This window comes from Balearica regulorum, chromosome 14 (assembly GCF_011004875.1).
Source record: "Balearica regulorum gibbericeps isolate bBalReg1 chromosome 14, bBalReg1.pri, whole genome shotgun sequence".
In the NCBI taxonomy this organism is placed as follows: Eukaryota; Metazoa; Chordata; class Aves; order Gruiformes; family Gruidae; genus Balearica; species Balearica regulorum.
The window spans coordinates 2,774,349-2,790,782 of record NC_046197.1 but is presented as its reverse complement, the minus strand read 5'-3'; the positions used below and the strand labels follow the sequence as shown (position 1 = coordinate 2,790,782).

The window sequence follows — 16,434 nt, the reverse complement described above, 5'->3', positions numbered from 1 at the left end:
CAGTGAGAGAGTCTGCTACCTCGGCCGACGCGGATTAAGGCGAGACGGTAGCCCCGAAGAGGCCCGGCGCCCACCGGCACGGTTAGGGACAACCCGGGTCCTTAGGACGGCCGCGCACTCAAGGTCGGACAGGATAAAGCGCAGGGCGATTGCAGCGGCCTTGCGTCAGGGTGGGTGCTGCGCATGCGCCGCGCTCTCCCTCCCTCTAGCGGGACGCCGCATGCGCGGTTGCCCCGGCGCGTGCTACCCTACCGCGGCTGCGCAAGCGGGGGGGGGTGGTGTGTGGTGAGGAGGCCGCGCCGAGGCGTGCGCGCATGCGCAGTACTGCGGCCTGCGGGGCGTCGGTGTGAGGCACCGGGGATGGGCCGTGGGCACCTCGGTGAGGGGGAGTCTCTCAGACGAAGCGGGAGGCCCGGCAGCCCCGGACGGGGCTGCCGGGCCTCCCGCTTCGTCTGAGAGACCTGGCAATGTGGGACAGGGCCCACCCTGAGGCCTTCTCCTGTAGGCGGGGGTGAGTCCCGGTCCCCGGAGGCACAGCCAGAAGCAGGGCTGTACCGGTTTGGCACGTACCAGGCCTCTCTGACCTCCATGCCTCCTCATTTCATACCCAATCCCGCCAATTTTATGCCACTTTTCCCAAAGGCTGAATATCTCTGGAGCCCAGCACTGGCGCTCCACCAACACGCGCTCCCTGCTTCACAGAATTCTGCTTTTTTTAGTTTGTCGCGCACAGAAGCCCATCGTTTCACCCAGCATTGGCTCTCTGGTGGAGGTAGTATAGGTCGTGGCTGCCTTTCCCTGCCAGCACGGTGGGTTTGGGAGCTGCTGGGGTTAGGCGGTGGGGCTGGCACAGCTCCGTCTGCTCGTTGCTGCCTGGACAGGTTCGTTTTGCAGGGTCAGGAACCATCGCTGGGACCTAGTAAATCCCAGACGAGCCAGGATTAGCTTACGGCCATGATGACCGTTCAGTCAGACACCTTCTGCATGGCTCACAAAATCCTGACTTCATCCCTCAGGCATCTTTGCTTACAAAAATAATGGAGTCCTGGGACGGGCCACCTCTGATCCAGCAAGGTAGGAGGGTATGTCCAAGTGTCACCCTCTTCCGTCACCAGAAAGGGGCAGCAGCCAGCCGTGCTAGCGCTGCTTTTGGGCTGCTCCTGGGAATCACGAGCCTAAGAGAATGACAGCTTAATTCCTATCACTGCCAAGTCCCCAGGATTGGCAAGGCTGCAATTAATGCACTGAGAAGCGGCTCTCCGGGAGCTCTGTCTGCATCACTCCTCCCTGCTCTCCTTTCATCTCCGAGGCGAGCAAGGTAGGCTGTCCCATCCCGCAGCAAACAAGCCCTTCACCCCGGGCTGTGACAGGAGCCCCTCAGACAGCTACTGACAACGCAACCGGCAAATCTGTTTCAGCAGCCTCCGCAGAGGTGGTAAAAACAACTGAAAGAGGAAATCCTCCTGCTCTGAAGGTCGCAAAATCCCCCTCCAGCTGCTTGTGAGAAGACATGTGACTGCAGCGGCCTGGGGCACAGCACCTCGGGGTCTGGCTGACTTCAGGTGACTGAGCGACCGCCTTCCAGGCGCAGCCATCTCCAGGCAGCGAGGGCCCTTGGCACCCTGTGACAGGCCAGCAGGCAAGTTCAGTCCCCACGCCTGAAGTGTGACCTGCTCACCTTCTGCTCACCAAGAGCGACAGCTTTGGGCTTCAGATTGCCCTTAGTTTTTGCCCTCAGCTGTGCCACTTGCAGTGTCCTTTGCACCTTCTGCTCTGCCCCCTCCTCTCACACGTTGATCCCTCAGAAGGGATCTGCCTCGTTCCCCTCCGCTCCCTGAACCGTGCTACGCAGCCCATAGTGCTGGCAAAACGCACGCCATACCCCTTGGTGCTCAGGCAGAGGGTTGACACGCTGAGCACCTCCTGCAAGAGGTCCAGGGCTTCCAGCTTGCTGCCTTCAACTGACCCAGAGAATGCTCTGCGTCAGGCAGGATTGGTCCCTGAGCCTGCACTTCCCTGCCCTTGAGCCTTCCTAGGGAAAGGGGAAAAACTGGAAAGGACCAGCAGGGCCAGGACCATCGGGAAGGGCAGGGCAATACAGTTCCTCTTGGACTATCTGTAGCGAGGACCAGGCAGCAGCTGCCCACAACACAGCGACACAGAAATGGCGTGAAGGAGCTGCCCTGCGGGGACTCAATTAATTGCCTTCCTGTTAACTGTTGCCAGACATGAGGCTGCTTTGAAGCCCCGCAAAGCGGGGCAGCCCTTTGGCAGCTGCAAACGCAGGGCTCCACACGGATGTCCCATCCCTGCTCCCACAGAGATCGGCAGCAGAGCATTTCCTTGACTCCTGTAGGAGCAGAGTGGGGCTGTAACTCCTTTCCTACAAAGCCTCAAGTGACTTGGCTGCATTCGCCAGGTCTGTAGGCATCTGTTGCAGAAGGATGTCACTGTAAATGGCAAAAAAGCAAGCAGGTCACACAGTTTTTGGTGGAAGAAGCCATCGGAGGCATCTGCCAGTGCCGAGGCAGGCTGGGGCTGCCAGCAGCATGACAAGGCCTGCGGGGAGCTCTGCGTTACCTTCTCTGCCTTCATCGTTTCCCATCGGCAGGGACCTGAGGGCAGCTCCCATCCTCTGGCTCCTAGGTGCGTGGAGTTACCCTGAGCAACGACAGCATGACCCAGTGCGAAAAGGCTCATCGAGGCAGCTGCCAAAACAGCTGCACTTCAGTCGCTTTCCTGCTCACCAAAACGGAGTCGAGTAGAAAAAGCAGCGATGGATCAAGCGCAGCATGGCATCAGTCTGCACCCTGAGTCAGGGCGGATCACAAACCAAGTCCTACCACGCTCGGTGCGCAGGAGGAGATGGTTGTATTGGAATTCAGGGTTCTCCCTTAACGCTCAGGGAAGGGCTGGCTGGGGGAAAGGCGGGCTACAGCGTATAGAAGCGATGAGGAGAGGGCAGCAGGGCAGAACTACACCCTCCTGTTTGCAGGGGTGGAAGGGATGCAGGCATTTCTCTTTGGCTTGGGTATTTAATAGTTCATATGCACCAGTGTTGTAACGAACCGCCAGCCAGATGCTTGGCTAGGTAATCGTCTCCGGGGGATCGTGGCAGGGACATGAGGGCTTGGGGTGGGCATTCAATACAGAGCCAGGTCACCCCACGGCATCCTTTCACATTCCCCTGGTTTCACACCTGTGATCCCAGTGGGGCTGGCAACAAGCGTCAGCCTGTAGAGCATCACAAAACAGATCAGAAAGCAACTAACCAGCAACGAGACAGTTGCGAAGGCTGCCAGCAGCTCACCAGACCTTCTTCCTGCAGTGCATGTGGCAGAGACCTGTCACTCACCGAGGATGCAGGTGACCGGAGGGAGCAGCAAACCACATCTCACCCCTACACAATTGCAGCTGCCATAATAAGGATCTGAGGTGCCTCCAGGAGCCATAATAATGAGGGCAATTAGTGCATTACAAATGAAAACTTCCAAATGCTGTACTCTGCAGATTTTTTTTTTTAACCCTGATCTGAAGCAGCTGAGGTACAAAGAGAGAGTGGTTTTGGGAAGGTTGCTGTGGCTCTGACAGCTGGTCTCAGCCCTGCCGAGAGGACAGGCTGGCTTGAAGGTCACGCGTAGCCAGGCTGTGCCACGGTGGGAAGGCAGACGGGGCTCAGCCAGCCGACCCCACAGGCAGGGGACATCCCTGGGGACCCCTCCGTTAAGGGCTCACGTTGTATGTGCATTGGCACAAGTGTCCCCTCTGCCCTTTGCCACACAGGGCTGGATTCATCCTCGCCCCCAGGCTTACAGTGGGGTTTTCCAGCACACGCCAGTCCTCTGCTCTGGCCCCGTGCCTTGGAATAGGCTCATCTGCTCTCCCATGTATCCTCCAGCATCCCCATGTGAGACCCAAACATGTTTCCCCATTTCTGCTTCCCTAATTTCTCCCTCATTAAATGGCTTTGGAAGGATCTCTCCCTTACTGCTAGCCTCCTGTCCTCCCCACTCTTTTTGCCCTCTCCGGTATTTGCAGAGTCACTAAATTTACACCCCTGGGAACTTAGAGTGCTCTGTCCTCCCTCCTCCAGGGTGTGATTCCCACTGAGCCAGTTCCTCACAGCACCCGTTGCCCGCTGTCCTTTTACCCATGCTCATTTATCCTGCTCTCTGGATTTGTACCCACCAGCCGAGAGCCAGCGCTTCCCATTCCCCATGCAGCTCGGAGGATGTAAAACTCCCCAGCCAGCACATAAGTCTCGAGGCAGTGTCTTTGTCTTTTGAGAAAGAATACAACTTTTTATTCTGAAAACAATAAAAATCACTCCATTGATACATACTTGCTATTTCCTTTGTTATTTCCTAACTACATGTCCTTTCCTTTGTAAGCTACAATGCCGTGAACCTCGTGCCGCTCCTCTGTGCGAACACACTTTGCTTTGTGCTGACTGTCTGAATAGGGAGCCAGGAGAGAAGGACTCTTCCCCGCCTGGCAGGGCCCACGCCAGAAAGCTCCTGTTGGATCAGCTGCTGCCAACACACCCGGCCCAGGTAGAGCCTGCAATTTATTTAGTAAGTACAGTTACAACAATTTCATTTTGAAATCAGCCTCAGAAGAGAGGTATAAAAGAAAAATTATATATAAAAAAAATATATATATATATAAAAAATATATATATATTATTCTTGGAGGAGAAAAATTCCCAATTTGTGCTTAGACAGAAGAAATGCTCCTTCTCTGCTACCTTGGCAATAAGACAATGAGGGAAGAAAACATAAAATCATTCACATTCCTGACTCTCTCCTTTCCAGTAGGACCAGCATGTATTTTCAAGAGCTTCAATGCAGGTTTTTACTGCAGAAAATAAACAGTGAATTGTGTCCCCCCCCACAAGCAGCAGCAGGGGAGCACATCCTGACTGCGTCCAGCCCCAGCTCCTCACCTCCTGCTGAGCCTTCCTGCTCAGCCCAGTGTCACACCGGGGTACAGACATGTTTGGCACAAGCCAACCCCTTTGTTGCTGAAGGGGGATGCATCCAGGACCTCCCGCTTACCTGGGGTCAGGGGGTGCTGAGCTGGCGGGGACCCGGAGGGCTCTCTGCCCTTTCACCACACTGACTTTCCCCAGCTCAGTTCCCTGCACAGACAACTGCAGCACAGAGCAGACACAAGCAGCCAGGCCAGGCATGGAGGTGGTTTAAATTGATTTAAGTAGCACTGCAGCCAATTACAAACCCAAAGTCTTCACACATGTTTTTCTCCCGCAGGAGAAGCCAAAACCCCTGGGTGTAATTAGCAACATGCTGCACAGCTGAGGGGCTGGCTCAGACGACTCTGCTCTCAACTGCCGCTCGCAGGTCACATCCCTTTCTTCTGTCAAAAGACGATGGCTCCTGCGAGGGCGCGGGGAGGTGCTGCCTGGCCGGATCAGATAGACCTGCCCATGGCCACCCCCCTGCATAGCAAAGGGCGCAGAGGGAGCCCCCGTTGCACCCCTGTGTCCTGCCTGCAGCCTGCTAGCTGGATCCAGGAACAGCCCGAGGTCAGTGGGCGAGCGGGCATCGCACCTCGCCCCCAGCAGCAACGTCCCTGTGCTGCCGTCCCCACGGGGGTCCCAGCCCCGCTGCAGCGACCGCTCCATGGGCACGTGTGCAGGAGCCTGGGGGCAGCACAGAGACCCCCGTCCAGTCTGTGGGAGCCCTGCCCGAGCCAGGGCAGCGAAAGAGGGGATGTCCTTGTCCTCCGGTGCCCTGGGCACGCAGGGGAAGCCCTGGGCTGGGATCTCTCCTGCTCTCAGCAGTAACCAGAGAGCTCCAGGGCCCTCTGACAGCCCCCCAACAGCACTGCCAATCAAACTGTACCAGCAGCTGCTCTCTGGGCATTTATTTTTTTTAAGCAAATGAGGAAACGAGACACACAAACCACGATTCACTCAAACTCATGTGGTAGATCAGGGATAAATTCTAACCTGGGGTGTTTTCTCCTTAGATCACATCACTTGTTTCTCAGTCCATCAGCCGTGCCTGTTTTCCGGCCTCCCAAATGCTCTCCTGATCCAAAATGAGGGAAACCAGCTGTACCCTGGGCTCGTGTGCTTCCTGCTTCAGTCCTTGGCAACGTGAGCTCCACACCTAACCACATGCCACATTTCGGTCTCTTCAAGACCAAACTCTTCACTCCTTGAAGCCGGAAACCTGCATCACTGGGTGAGAAAGATCAAAAACAGACAGAGTGTGGAAAAATATGGGCAAGAAGCTCAACACCGAGCCTGTTATTTCCATGGAGGCATCTCAGACGCTTCTCATCTCTGTGGTTTTTGGAGGGAGGGCATCATTTAGCACATTGATTCAAATGACCTCCACCATTAATCTTTGCAAGGCTTTTTTTTTTTTTTTTCCCCCCACCACGAAAGCAGGCAATTTTAACCACAGCATCCTTCTAGGGGGAGGGAGAGGGACGTGGACAGCTTTGAAGATAGCCGACTCAAAGACCTAGTTATTCTGCCTGTTTTTCCCTCACCAACTTCAGCAGTAAGAACACATAAATTGTGTGTCATAGCTGCCTTTTCATCTGTCCCGAGAGTTATAGACTGCACACATAAGACAATTCATGTTCCTCTGCATAATGAGGTGAGTTTTATAAATCATAAATCTTCACTTAATATGCAGGTGGTGTTTGCTGCCAGGTTTAGGAAAACTGATGCAGTTGCCAAGTTCATGAATGTCATAAATCATTCATGCTAAGGTAGTCTGCAATTGCTCAGTCCTTTGAGACAGACCAATTTCAAGGTGGTTGTTTAACACACAAACGCGATCTTCATTGATTGTTTATACAAATATCTATTTTCATTAAGTTTCTCCCTCTCCATTTTTTTTCTTCTTTAGGTGCCAAGAGCGATGCCCTGAAGAGTCCCCGCTAGTGGCTTCTTTCCAGTTTCAAAATTCCATCAGAAATCCGTTACCAAATGCATAAAAATCCATGGTTTTGTAACAGAAAGAGCCTCCTAAAGCTCAGAAAACACAGCCTGGATGTCTCCATAAATCCTGATGCATGTGATTAACAAAACAGAGTGGGAGATCGTGCCTCGATTCTTCACAGGGTCGTTTTGGACATACCGTATTTTCTGCAAAATTGCCGTTAATTAAAGGTGCGCTGATCCCAGCAGGGTTTTCGTCTCTGCTCGACCGGTAGCTGCTGTGTGCGCAAGAGCAGGTAATGCACCCCCCCCCCCCCCCCCCATGGGGAATACCCTGCATGCTTCTGGATTTAGCTTAGCCTACACATCCCGGAGCTTGCCGGGTGCTCTGCAGCCCCCTGGGATGTGCAAGATTCAGTGGGAAGTCTCCTGGGAAAGCAGCTTTCCCGTGAGATCTGTGGTTTTTAGTGGGATGGAAAATGAGAGCTGTGTAAATCCCGTGAGTATCTGGGAAGAGACACCCCCCCCCACCCAGTGCCGGTCCCGAGGGGCCGAGTATGGACAAAGTACTAACCCGCTCGTGGTCTTTGTGCCTCATCTTCCTCTCCCACCACCTTCTGGGCTTTGCATTTTGCTTTCTGGTTTCGTATGACTGCATTATTTCTAGGCTGGTCTTACAAGGTGAAAGCTCTGTCCTGTCTTGAAGTGTTTAGGGTCATCTAGGGAGGGCTGTCACCTCCCCTGCAGAAGCAGGACCTTGGATTATCAAAACCTTTCACTTCCCACCTGATTTACATCTTGGGGACATCCAAAAAAAAATAAGGCACAGTACTACTGGACAGAGTAGTAAATCAAAAAATGTTTAGGCTCGGAGTCAGCCGGCACTTGAAAGGGTCTGATATTGAACACCGCATTAATTTTGAGTGGATCTAAGAAAACTGTGTGGGTGGAAAAAGGCAGAAAATTTTGACTGCTGTTCCTGTCTTCCATCATCCTTTGCTGGCGTAATTAACTCATCACAAATAATTCAGGCACCGAGTTCTCCCTCTCCTTTTTACCTGTGATCAGCCAACAAGTGCTGAAGTTTCTGAAGTTTATTCCTTATTCCAAACTACTCACCAAATCATTTTTGCTAATAACTCCCCAGCTGCAGGTTGTTTGTTGTAAGTGTGTGCCAGTCAGAATTTGAGAATTGAGCCAGGCTGGTTAGTGTTGGTCGTATGTGGAGGTCTCCTCCCTTCGTTTAATGAGCATGAAACCTCAGAAAAGACTTTTAGGGAAAAGATGACTTAAAATTTGACTTGCCACAAATGCCGCGTTGGATTTGACTCCTGGACTGCCCTGAGATTTCTGTCATTTCAGTGTTTCTCTTCGTGATCATCCACCGAGCTTGTGGTTCTGAGTACAGGATCAGATTGGTAAAAACATCCTGTTTTTATTAACGCTCCTGCCTGCAAAGCAATTCACAATGAACACTCAGCCCTGGGCCCAGGTGCTGCCGAAGGGAGCACACCCCTCCGTTTCAGCAGCTCCACGGTTTCCACCTCCTTGCTGTGAGGTGCCCTTCAGAGAAGCATCTTTCTAACAAGAATGACAGCTGACACTTCCCACTAATTCGGAGCCGAGATAAAACCTAAGGGAATTTCGAGAGCTACGGGACCTTCATGGCCATAACTCCCTCCTCCAGGAGTATTTATGTTCCTGGAACTGATTAAGCTGGGGTTGAGCCGTACCTTGCACTCCTTGAGGTGCTTTCCACCAGCAAGCCCGTGCCGGCTCTGTGCTCTGCATGTGGACGGGATAGTGCCGGTGTGCTTGTAACCAGAGAAATTAAACCCTGGTGACCCTATCCTAAAAAAGAAAATAAAACAGTGATTGCTTCCCGGGAGAACAGCCTGAAACCGTGAGCGCTGAGTTTGCGGGCAAGAGGCATCGCAACCCTGTCCTGTGAAGGGCAAGGTCTCCCGGGAGCCGTGCCCTGGACATCGGAGAGCAACCGCTGAGAGCCCACCAGCAACTATCAGGGGCGAAAGCTCACAAGTAAAAATTTGAGCTCACCAAAATCCAGCAATGGCAAAATCCTGAATTATCGGAGTTATTCCCACCCACTTTACAAAGGGAAGGGGCTTTGGGGGTGGTTTCTGCAAGGATGGAGGGGGGGGTTCTCACTTGGGGTGAGCCCGCAGGGACAGGATGGGGGAACAGGGGCAACAAAGAAAAGCAGCTAGAATTATAAAAGTGAGGAAAGAGGGGAAGAAAGTCAGCCAAATGAAAATAGGGAAGAGCAGAGCTGTGGGGCTGCAGCAGCGGTCCTGCTCCCTCGGGTCCCTGCTGCCGAGGCGGGATGCTGGCAGGCACGGCAAACTGGCTGCACCGATGCTGGGGGCGAGACCCGGGGTACCATTAATAGGAAACTCTTTTTCTTAACATTTCGAGTTAATTAGGGGAAACTTTTCCATCGCCTGGGGAGTCGCACACGCTCAGCGGGGCAAATGGGCCTTCGCTGTGCACTGGCTGAGCCGGGCGGCTCCGAGGAGCACCGCTGCACCCCAGGGTGCCGGCTGGAGGGACGGAGGTGCCCGGTCCCAGGGACGGGCCACCCCGGGAGGCGGGCTGCGATGGGGAGCCAGTAGCCAACACGCAGCGGCGCTTTCACCCTTCCCTCTCGTTCCTTTTGTGCGCGTCCTACTTCAAAGCTCCTGACCACCCCAGCTAGCTTTTTTTTTTTTTTCCCTCTCCTTTCTCCAAAAAGTGTGACATTATCACCATCTGTAAAACTGCCAAACAAGCGACTCGCCTTTGCATTTCCCTGCAGGGCTGTACTTCAATTAAAAGCTTTTCTTGATGTTTTAACTTTCACCTCTTTTAATTGAGGTTCCTTTTTCCAGCCTCCTCCCCCTTTTTAATGAGAGGCTAAAACGCCAGTTAGCGGAGCTTTGCAACGGGCAGCGCCGGCGACCGCGCGACGCAAAACCCAAGAGCACGTTTGGAGGGCAGAGGCTGCCAAAACCGAGCTGCTCCCGGCCCGGCCAAGTGTCACGGAGCCTGGGAGCAAAAGCCAGCGGAAAAATATAGGATCCAGGCCACGTATAAAATGATCCTGCCCTTGGTACGTGCTCCGCGGCTCCATCAGTCAGCACTTCAGCAGCTAATGACACAGCAACGCTTCTCCGTTCCCTGTCGGGAACGCAGGGCAGGGACCCGAGCGATGCGATGGGGGCACCGGGCACGGCCGGGTTTGCCGCTTGATGGGTCCCAACCTCACACCTGGCACCCAAATCTCTCCCTCCCATTGCAGCAATATCACCCCCCCAAATATTTTAAAAGCGTGAGCTGGGTTAAAAGTAGTGAGAAAAAAAAAAAAAAAAGAAAAAAAAGAGACTGTACATCCTCTTTAATTTGCCTACTAATTTATGAACAGGTAAGCCTCTGCCCTGCCAAGCTTTTCTTCACAAAAAGAAGAGGGTTAGAAACACTTCATAAAAAATATAGAGCACTTCACAAATTTTGCAAGTCTTTCTCATGCAGGGACAGGGATAATTTTCTGTGAATTACTCATTTTTTAAAAATATAGTGTGTGTGCAAGCAAAGCAACAGCACACCTTTATTTATTTTACATCCAACCCTGGCTAAGTTCAGAAGTCTTTGATTAGGTACGCTCAGGCATTTTTAAAAGCTGCTCATTTGTGAAAACCCAATCTTCTTATAAAATAATAAATTGGAAGCTTTCATGGGAATTAACCGGGTGCTGCTGGGGACCGGTACACGCAGGATGACGGAGATACCACGGAGGTTTGGAGGTCGGCTCCCTCCCCGCGTCTCTCCTGGCCCAGCCGGGCTGGTTCTTGCGGGCGGCCCCGGGTTGCTGGCGATGCAGCGACCGCACGCTCCGGACCGGGACGGAGGGGAGCTTTTGGGGCTCGCTGCAAAGGTTTTCCTTGCAGCAGGGCTGATCCCTCCTGCAGACGCATCCCCTCGGCGCATCGCCGTGCTGCAGAAGGTCCCTGGGGCTCCTCCGCAGGGCTGCTGCACTCGCTGAGCTGCTCGGGTCCAGGTGGTGCCAGATGTCCTTGAAACGCTGCTAAAGGGACAAATGTCTGCAAAATCGCTCATCTCTTGCCGTCTCGACCATTTTATTTCTTCCTTCATACACTGAGCCTCGTAGCTTGTAAACGCTTAAACCATCCTCGCCAACTCTCAAGCAGCTTTAAACCTGAACCGCTGCACTGAAATACTTCCGTGACTTCAGGTGTAGATTTTATTTCTGGCCTTGGAAGAATTTAAGAATTTCTGATCATACGTGCTTGGTTGTCTTCAGAAATCATTCATTTGCAGCATAATATCGCCTTACAAAGTCACGGTGTGAGATTTGGGAGGGGAGGACGGGAGCTGGAGCAGAAGGGCTGCTCGGAGCCCGGGAAGCCCTTCTCAAAGCCTCGCAGATGGGCAAGCAGACGCTTTCACGAGGGGAGAGCGGCGTGAGCTCTTGGATGAAAGCGAATGAAGCGAAGACAGCAGGGCTGGGGCGGGGGGAGAGCGCAGGAGCAAAAGCCAGGAGCCGGGTTTCCCAGCCCGGGGGCTTGGGGGCTGCCCGCGAGGAGTCGGCACGTGGGGCTCGGCACAAGGGAGCCGACGCAAAGCCACGGGCAAGCTGGACAGAGGAGACGTGCAGGCGGCACCCGAGTGCTCCCCAGGCACGGGGATATAAATACACAGCTAAAGCTTTGGGATAAATTCTGGAGGAGGTGTACGTATATTTCTGTAGACAATGATTTTGATTAACAGACAGAAAATCAGTTTTATAGGGGTTTTTAGGAGGATGTTTACCAGCGTGAATAAACGACGAGCGTTCTCGCCTGGCTCCGAGGACGGGCTGGGAACGGGGCTGCGGGGCAGAGCGAGCCTCAACGGGCTCGGGGTGTGCTCGGGACTGTGTCCCCATCACCCCCTGCCCCGTGGTGGCTCAAAGCTTGGCCAGCACCAGAGCCACTGAAAAAAAATGATGTTTTACCCTTTACAGATCATTTAAAGCTCTAATGAAATTCCTTAAAAACACGAACGAGCCACCTGACACGGTGGGATGAAAGCTTATCTCCATGGCAGTGATTTTCCTGAAGACTCTTTTCATCTTTGGCAGCTGGAAGCTTCGACGTAAAAATTTATCGCATGCCCTCCCCTAATAAAATGTGATGGTTTTACTGTATTTTTTATATAAATGTACATTTAGTTTTGAATTATACTGAGAGGCAGGCGCTAGCTTTGGTCGAGCCTGTGACACGCAGCATAAATCATGGCTCCCTAGCAACTTCCCGGGACCACAGTCTTCTTCTGCCTAAGGGTACGAGTAACTTCTATTGACTTCAATGAAAGTTTCTGGTATCCCGCAGCGAGAGAACAGCCCCCCAGAGACTCATTTGCTGTTGATTAAAAGCGAGAGACTAATAGCACCGTGCACCGTGGTGCAGCCGAGCGCTGCGCCGCTTCCCGTGCGCCGGCTCGAAGCCCGGCCCTGCTGCTCCCCCAAAGCTCTCCGAAATGCATCTTGTTTCTCACCCTAAAACCACTTGCTTCAGCTGGTACGCCCCCAAACAGTGCCCAGCGTCACCCCAGTGCTCCCAGCCGCCCCACGCTGGGCTCCTCCCCATACGTCCGCCACGGGCTGCCCGTCCTCACCCATCCCCTGCATCCCCGGGGACATCCCACCCCCCGGCTGACCGAAAAGGTCCCGGGGTTCCCCTACAGCCGCAGCCTTGGTCCGCTTAGCGGCCGCGGAGGCACGGAGAGACGGGACAACAGTTTACGGGGTCACCAGCTCCCACTGCCCATAGCGAGGAGACCAGCCTGGCTGTTCATTTTTTCATTTCTTGGCCAGCGCGTCCTGTCCGAGGCCAGGGATGGGGGGGGGGTGTCGGCAGAGCCCCCCGAGCGCATGGCTGGTGCATCAGCCGATGGAGCAGCCGCCTTTGATCTGATTGAGCATAACGAGCAGCGTGGGACCTCAGGAGATGCACCATCAGCACGATTAGCCACGTTCTCCAGGGAAAGGGCTATGCCGGGGAGATGGGAAGATGACTGGTGATGGAGGAGTAGCAGATGGTCTCTCTGAAGGAGAACGCTGGGACAGTAATTACAAGAGACAAGAGGAGAGCTGCTGGCTTACTCACAAGAATTTGTCCAAGCAATCATGGGAAGCACGAGCCTCCCCGGAGAGCGGGGAAGGGAACGCGATGGGGGATGAAGACTTTTGCCCGCAGGCTCCCCGTGCCGCAGCCAGAGCCCACCCACCTCTCCAAGGGGGCACGGGCTCTCCCTCCGCTGTGCACAGCACCTGCGACTCCCTCTTCACCGGGGTAACCACAGCTTTATATGCTTTAAGCTTGGCTTTGCTTTGCTCTATGTTGTTCAAAGGGCATCCCAACCACCACGCTGCTTGTCCCAGCCACTTCCCAACAGGTCTGAGATGAAGACATCACTTCGGTTCTTGCCTTTTGTACAGGACAAGCTGTGCCAGGAAGGACGGGCTGCTGTGGCCTGGGAGCATCACTGCTCAGGGAAGAAAAAAAAAAAAAGAGCAAAGCTCACAGCTTGCAAGTGTTTTCCATCCTCTTTTGCCCAGCTGTGATTTTACGCCTTATTGCCCCTCTACCCCATGCCCTCATTTTTCTACTCTACCATGACTCTTTATTCCCCTTGGGGTAGCTCCCTGCCAGCCAAAGCACAGCGGAGGTCAGAGAAGAGTTTAATTAGCGCTCCTCTCCCTCGCCGCCCGCTCCCCTGCGCCCGCCGGTGTCCCTGCAGCTGGGCTGGACGAGCCGGGGATGTGGAAACGGAGAGGTGAGCAGGGCTGTGCCGTCCCAGGGTGCTTTCACTGGGGGGGATTCCCTGCCTATATGTACCCCTTGATGTTTTAGCTCTGCAATGCAGCCTGAGCGGTAGCTGAGACCTGCAGGTGACGAGGAAATCAGAGCTAATTAGAACCACTAATTAGATCTCTGCTGAAACACCGCCTCTGCTCTGTGCCCGTGGGCTGTGCTCCGAGACGGGTCCCTCCTGCTCCGAGGGGTCCCTCTGCCTGTGCCACCCCCTTGGCAGCACACGTGCTGCGCACACACAGGCCAAAAAAAAAAAATTTAAAAAAAATTACTTTTGACAGGACGGAAGAATTTCATGTCGTGCTCCCACCGACTTGGGCAGAGCTGCAGCCCCGGCTCCGCCGAGGGCACCGAGCCAGGAACATCCAAGGGAGATCTATCCCGCTTCCCATTTATTCAGCTCAGCCTTCAGGGGCGAAGCTGCCCGGGCGGTTGGGACGGCTCCGCACACGACAGAGCGAGCCCAGCGACCCGCTTCTCCAGCACCGGCGGTCGGGGGGAACCTCCACCCTCGCCTCGGGGTTTTGCCGGGAGCGGAGCTGGGATTTTACTCCCGCGAGCTTTGCCAAAGGGCCCTGCAGCACGTCTGCCCGGCTCTGGCACCAAAACCCTTCCCGGAGAGCCCCGTCCTCTCCCGCGGCACAGAACAGCACAGAGGACCCCCCAGGGGACCCTGGGGACAGCCGGCAGCGCCGGCTCAAGCGTTTGTGCCCGAGCTTTCCCGTACCCTTCCCGGCAGCAGCAAACCCTTAGGTCAATCCCGGTGCTCCTGGAAGGGCGCTGGGCGCACGTACCCGTCACCTCCTTACGGCGGGGGTTTGAAATTAAAAGCCCCCCGATCGCAAAGCGTGGATTGCAATGCCGGGAGCGTTGGTACGGTTGAGTTTCCCCGGCGTTTCTTGGCAGGGGGGTTGTGCCACGTATCCGCCGAGGACGCCCGGAGCGGAGCCAAACAGATATTTTGGTTTCGTTGCCGCCATCGTCACCGTTTGTCACGCAGGATGCGGCATTGACCAAGGCAAACGCCCCCTTGGGTCAATACTGTTTGCTATTTATATCAGCAGACCTTATTAGGAGTGCCAGATGAGGCTATAAGGCCCTGATTTACGGGAGCACTTAAGCCTGTGCCTAACTTTAAGTACACAAGTAGATCCATTGACTTCAGCGGTTTAAGGTTCGACATTTGTAAGTAACTTGCTGAACAAGGACCTACATTATTCATCCGAAACCCTGGGTAATGCATTCTTAGGAAATAACCGTAGCAAACGCTACAAATCCCTGCCGAAAGGACATCCTAAAGCCCTGGCTAGATGGAGAGATTAGCTGGGATTGCTTTGTAAACACCGCACATACATACTTACCTATATATATATATATTTTTTTTTAAACCAGGCAGTGCATGATGCGGACTTGCAGAGGTCCCAGCTCTGCCTCCTCGCTGGAGCTCAGGAGAAGGGACATGGCAGCGCAGCAAAGCCTCGCCCTCCGCATAATGCAGCAATATAGGGGACGATGCAATTAAGCAAACTCATTTAAGTGCAAATGTAGGTGCTTATACCACAGGCACTCAGGCTACACCAGCCGTAACTGCAGCCAGTAGTTCGGCTCCTGTTACTGCAATACCAAGATGATATAAAGCCACGTAGAGTTAAGACAGCGGCATAAAACACTGCAAGCAGAGGCAGCAGGCATCTCCCTGCTTCAGGGCCCCCCCCCAGCACAGCAGAGCCCCCCCAGTCCCCCCCCGGGTGGTGCAGACCCCCGGTACCTGTGGGAGGTGAGCAGAGCCAGCCCACAGCCCAGGGATCACCAGGCAGAACAGAGAAGCCCAGGGACCGTGCCGCAGAGCGGGGCTGGCGGGGCGCGTAGCAAAGCCACCCCACAGCTCCAGCAAGGGGCTCGGCTCAAAGGCATCTCCCAAGCTAAGGGGGAAGGTCCCCAGTGAGGCTGGTCCCACCTTCTTAGCACCCCCCCAGCCCTGGACCCCGATGCCCAGAGCCTCTCAGGCACCGTTACGGTGTGCATCGATCCCCCCTCTATCCCCGGCTGGAATTGTTTCCTCCAGGATGGCGTTGGGAGGGCTGGGAGGCAAAGCAGCGATGCTGCAGGCAGGATGCGTCCCGCTCGGCCGCACCAGTCCGTTCGCAGGGCACCAGAGTGGGGGACCCGTGTTGCAAGGGACCCAGCGAGGCAGCGACCAGCTCGGCGCTTGCCCCTGCAATGTTTTCTGTTACTGCAGCTGCAATTATCCCCTGCAAGCCGTCAGGAGCAAACTGCGTGGCATTAGCAGGGACAGCACCGCGCATGCTTTGCTGCCGGCGTCCAGAAGATGGCTGGCAAAATGAGCTAAAACGACATGGGTTTGAGCCATTTCATAAAATGGAATAGAGAATTATATCCCTGTTGTGCAATTCCACCAGATAGTTGAAGAAGAAAAAAAAAAAAAAGAACAGCCCAGAAATCGGTTGAAAGGATCTCATTCTGCGTTCAGCCTGATGGGCAACAGGAGAAATCCTTGCCGCACCCGAGCACGTTTGTTGCTGCCCCGTGAGAGGGGCTATTACGCTATATAGCTTTTCCATACATTGTGCTGCGGCCGCGCACGTGGGTGACCACCTATAGGTGGGGGTGTCCGTGCACGCA

The 16,434-nt window shown here is 54.4% G+C and overlaps 1 long non-coding RNA gene across 4 annotated transcripts; it reads left to right on the top strand.

Annotated features, from left to right (window-relative positions):
- Positions 1-4,099: 4,099 nt before the first annotated feature.
- Positions 4,100-7,347, top strand: LOC142603828 (uncharacterized). 4 transcript variants are annotated; one of them, XR_012837708.1, is made up of 4 exons: positions 4,100-4,553; positions 5,271-5,545; positions 6,013-6,121; positions 6,888-7,347. It is a non-coding gene; the product is annotated as an uncharacterized LOC142603828 (long non-coding RNA). The 4 variants fall into 4 exon arrangements; XR_012837706.1 differs by having other exon boundaries at positions 6,013-6,209; XR_012837707.1 differs by having other exon boundaries at positions 5,992-6,209.
- The last annotated feature ends 9,087 nt before the right edge of the window (positions 7,348-16,434 follow it).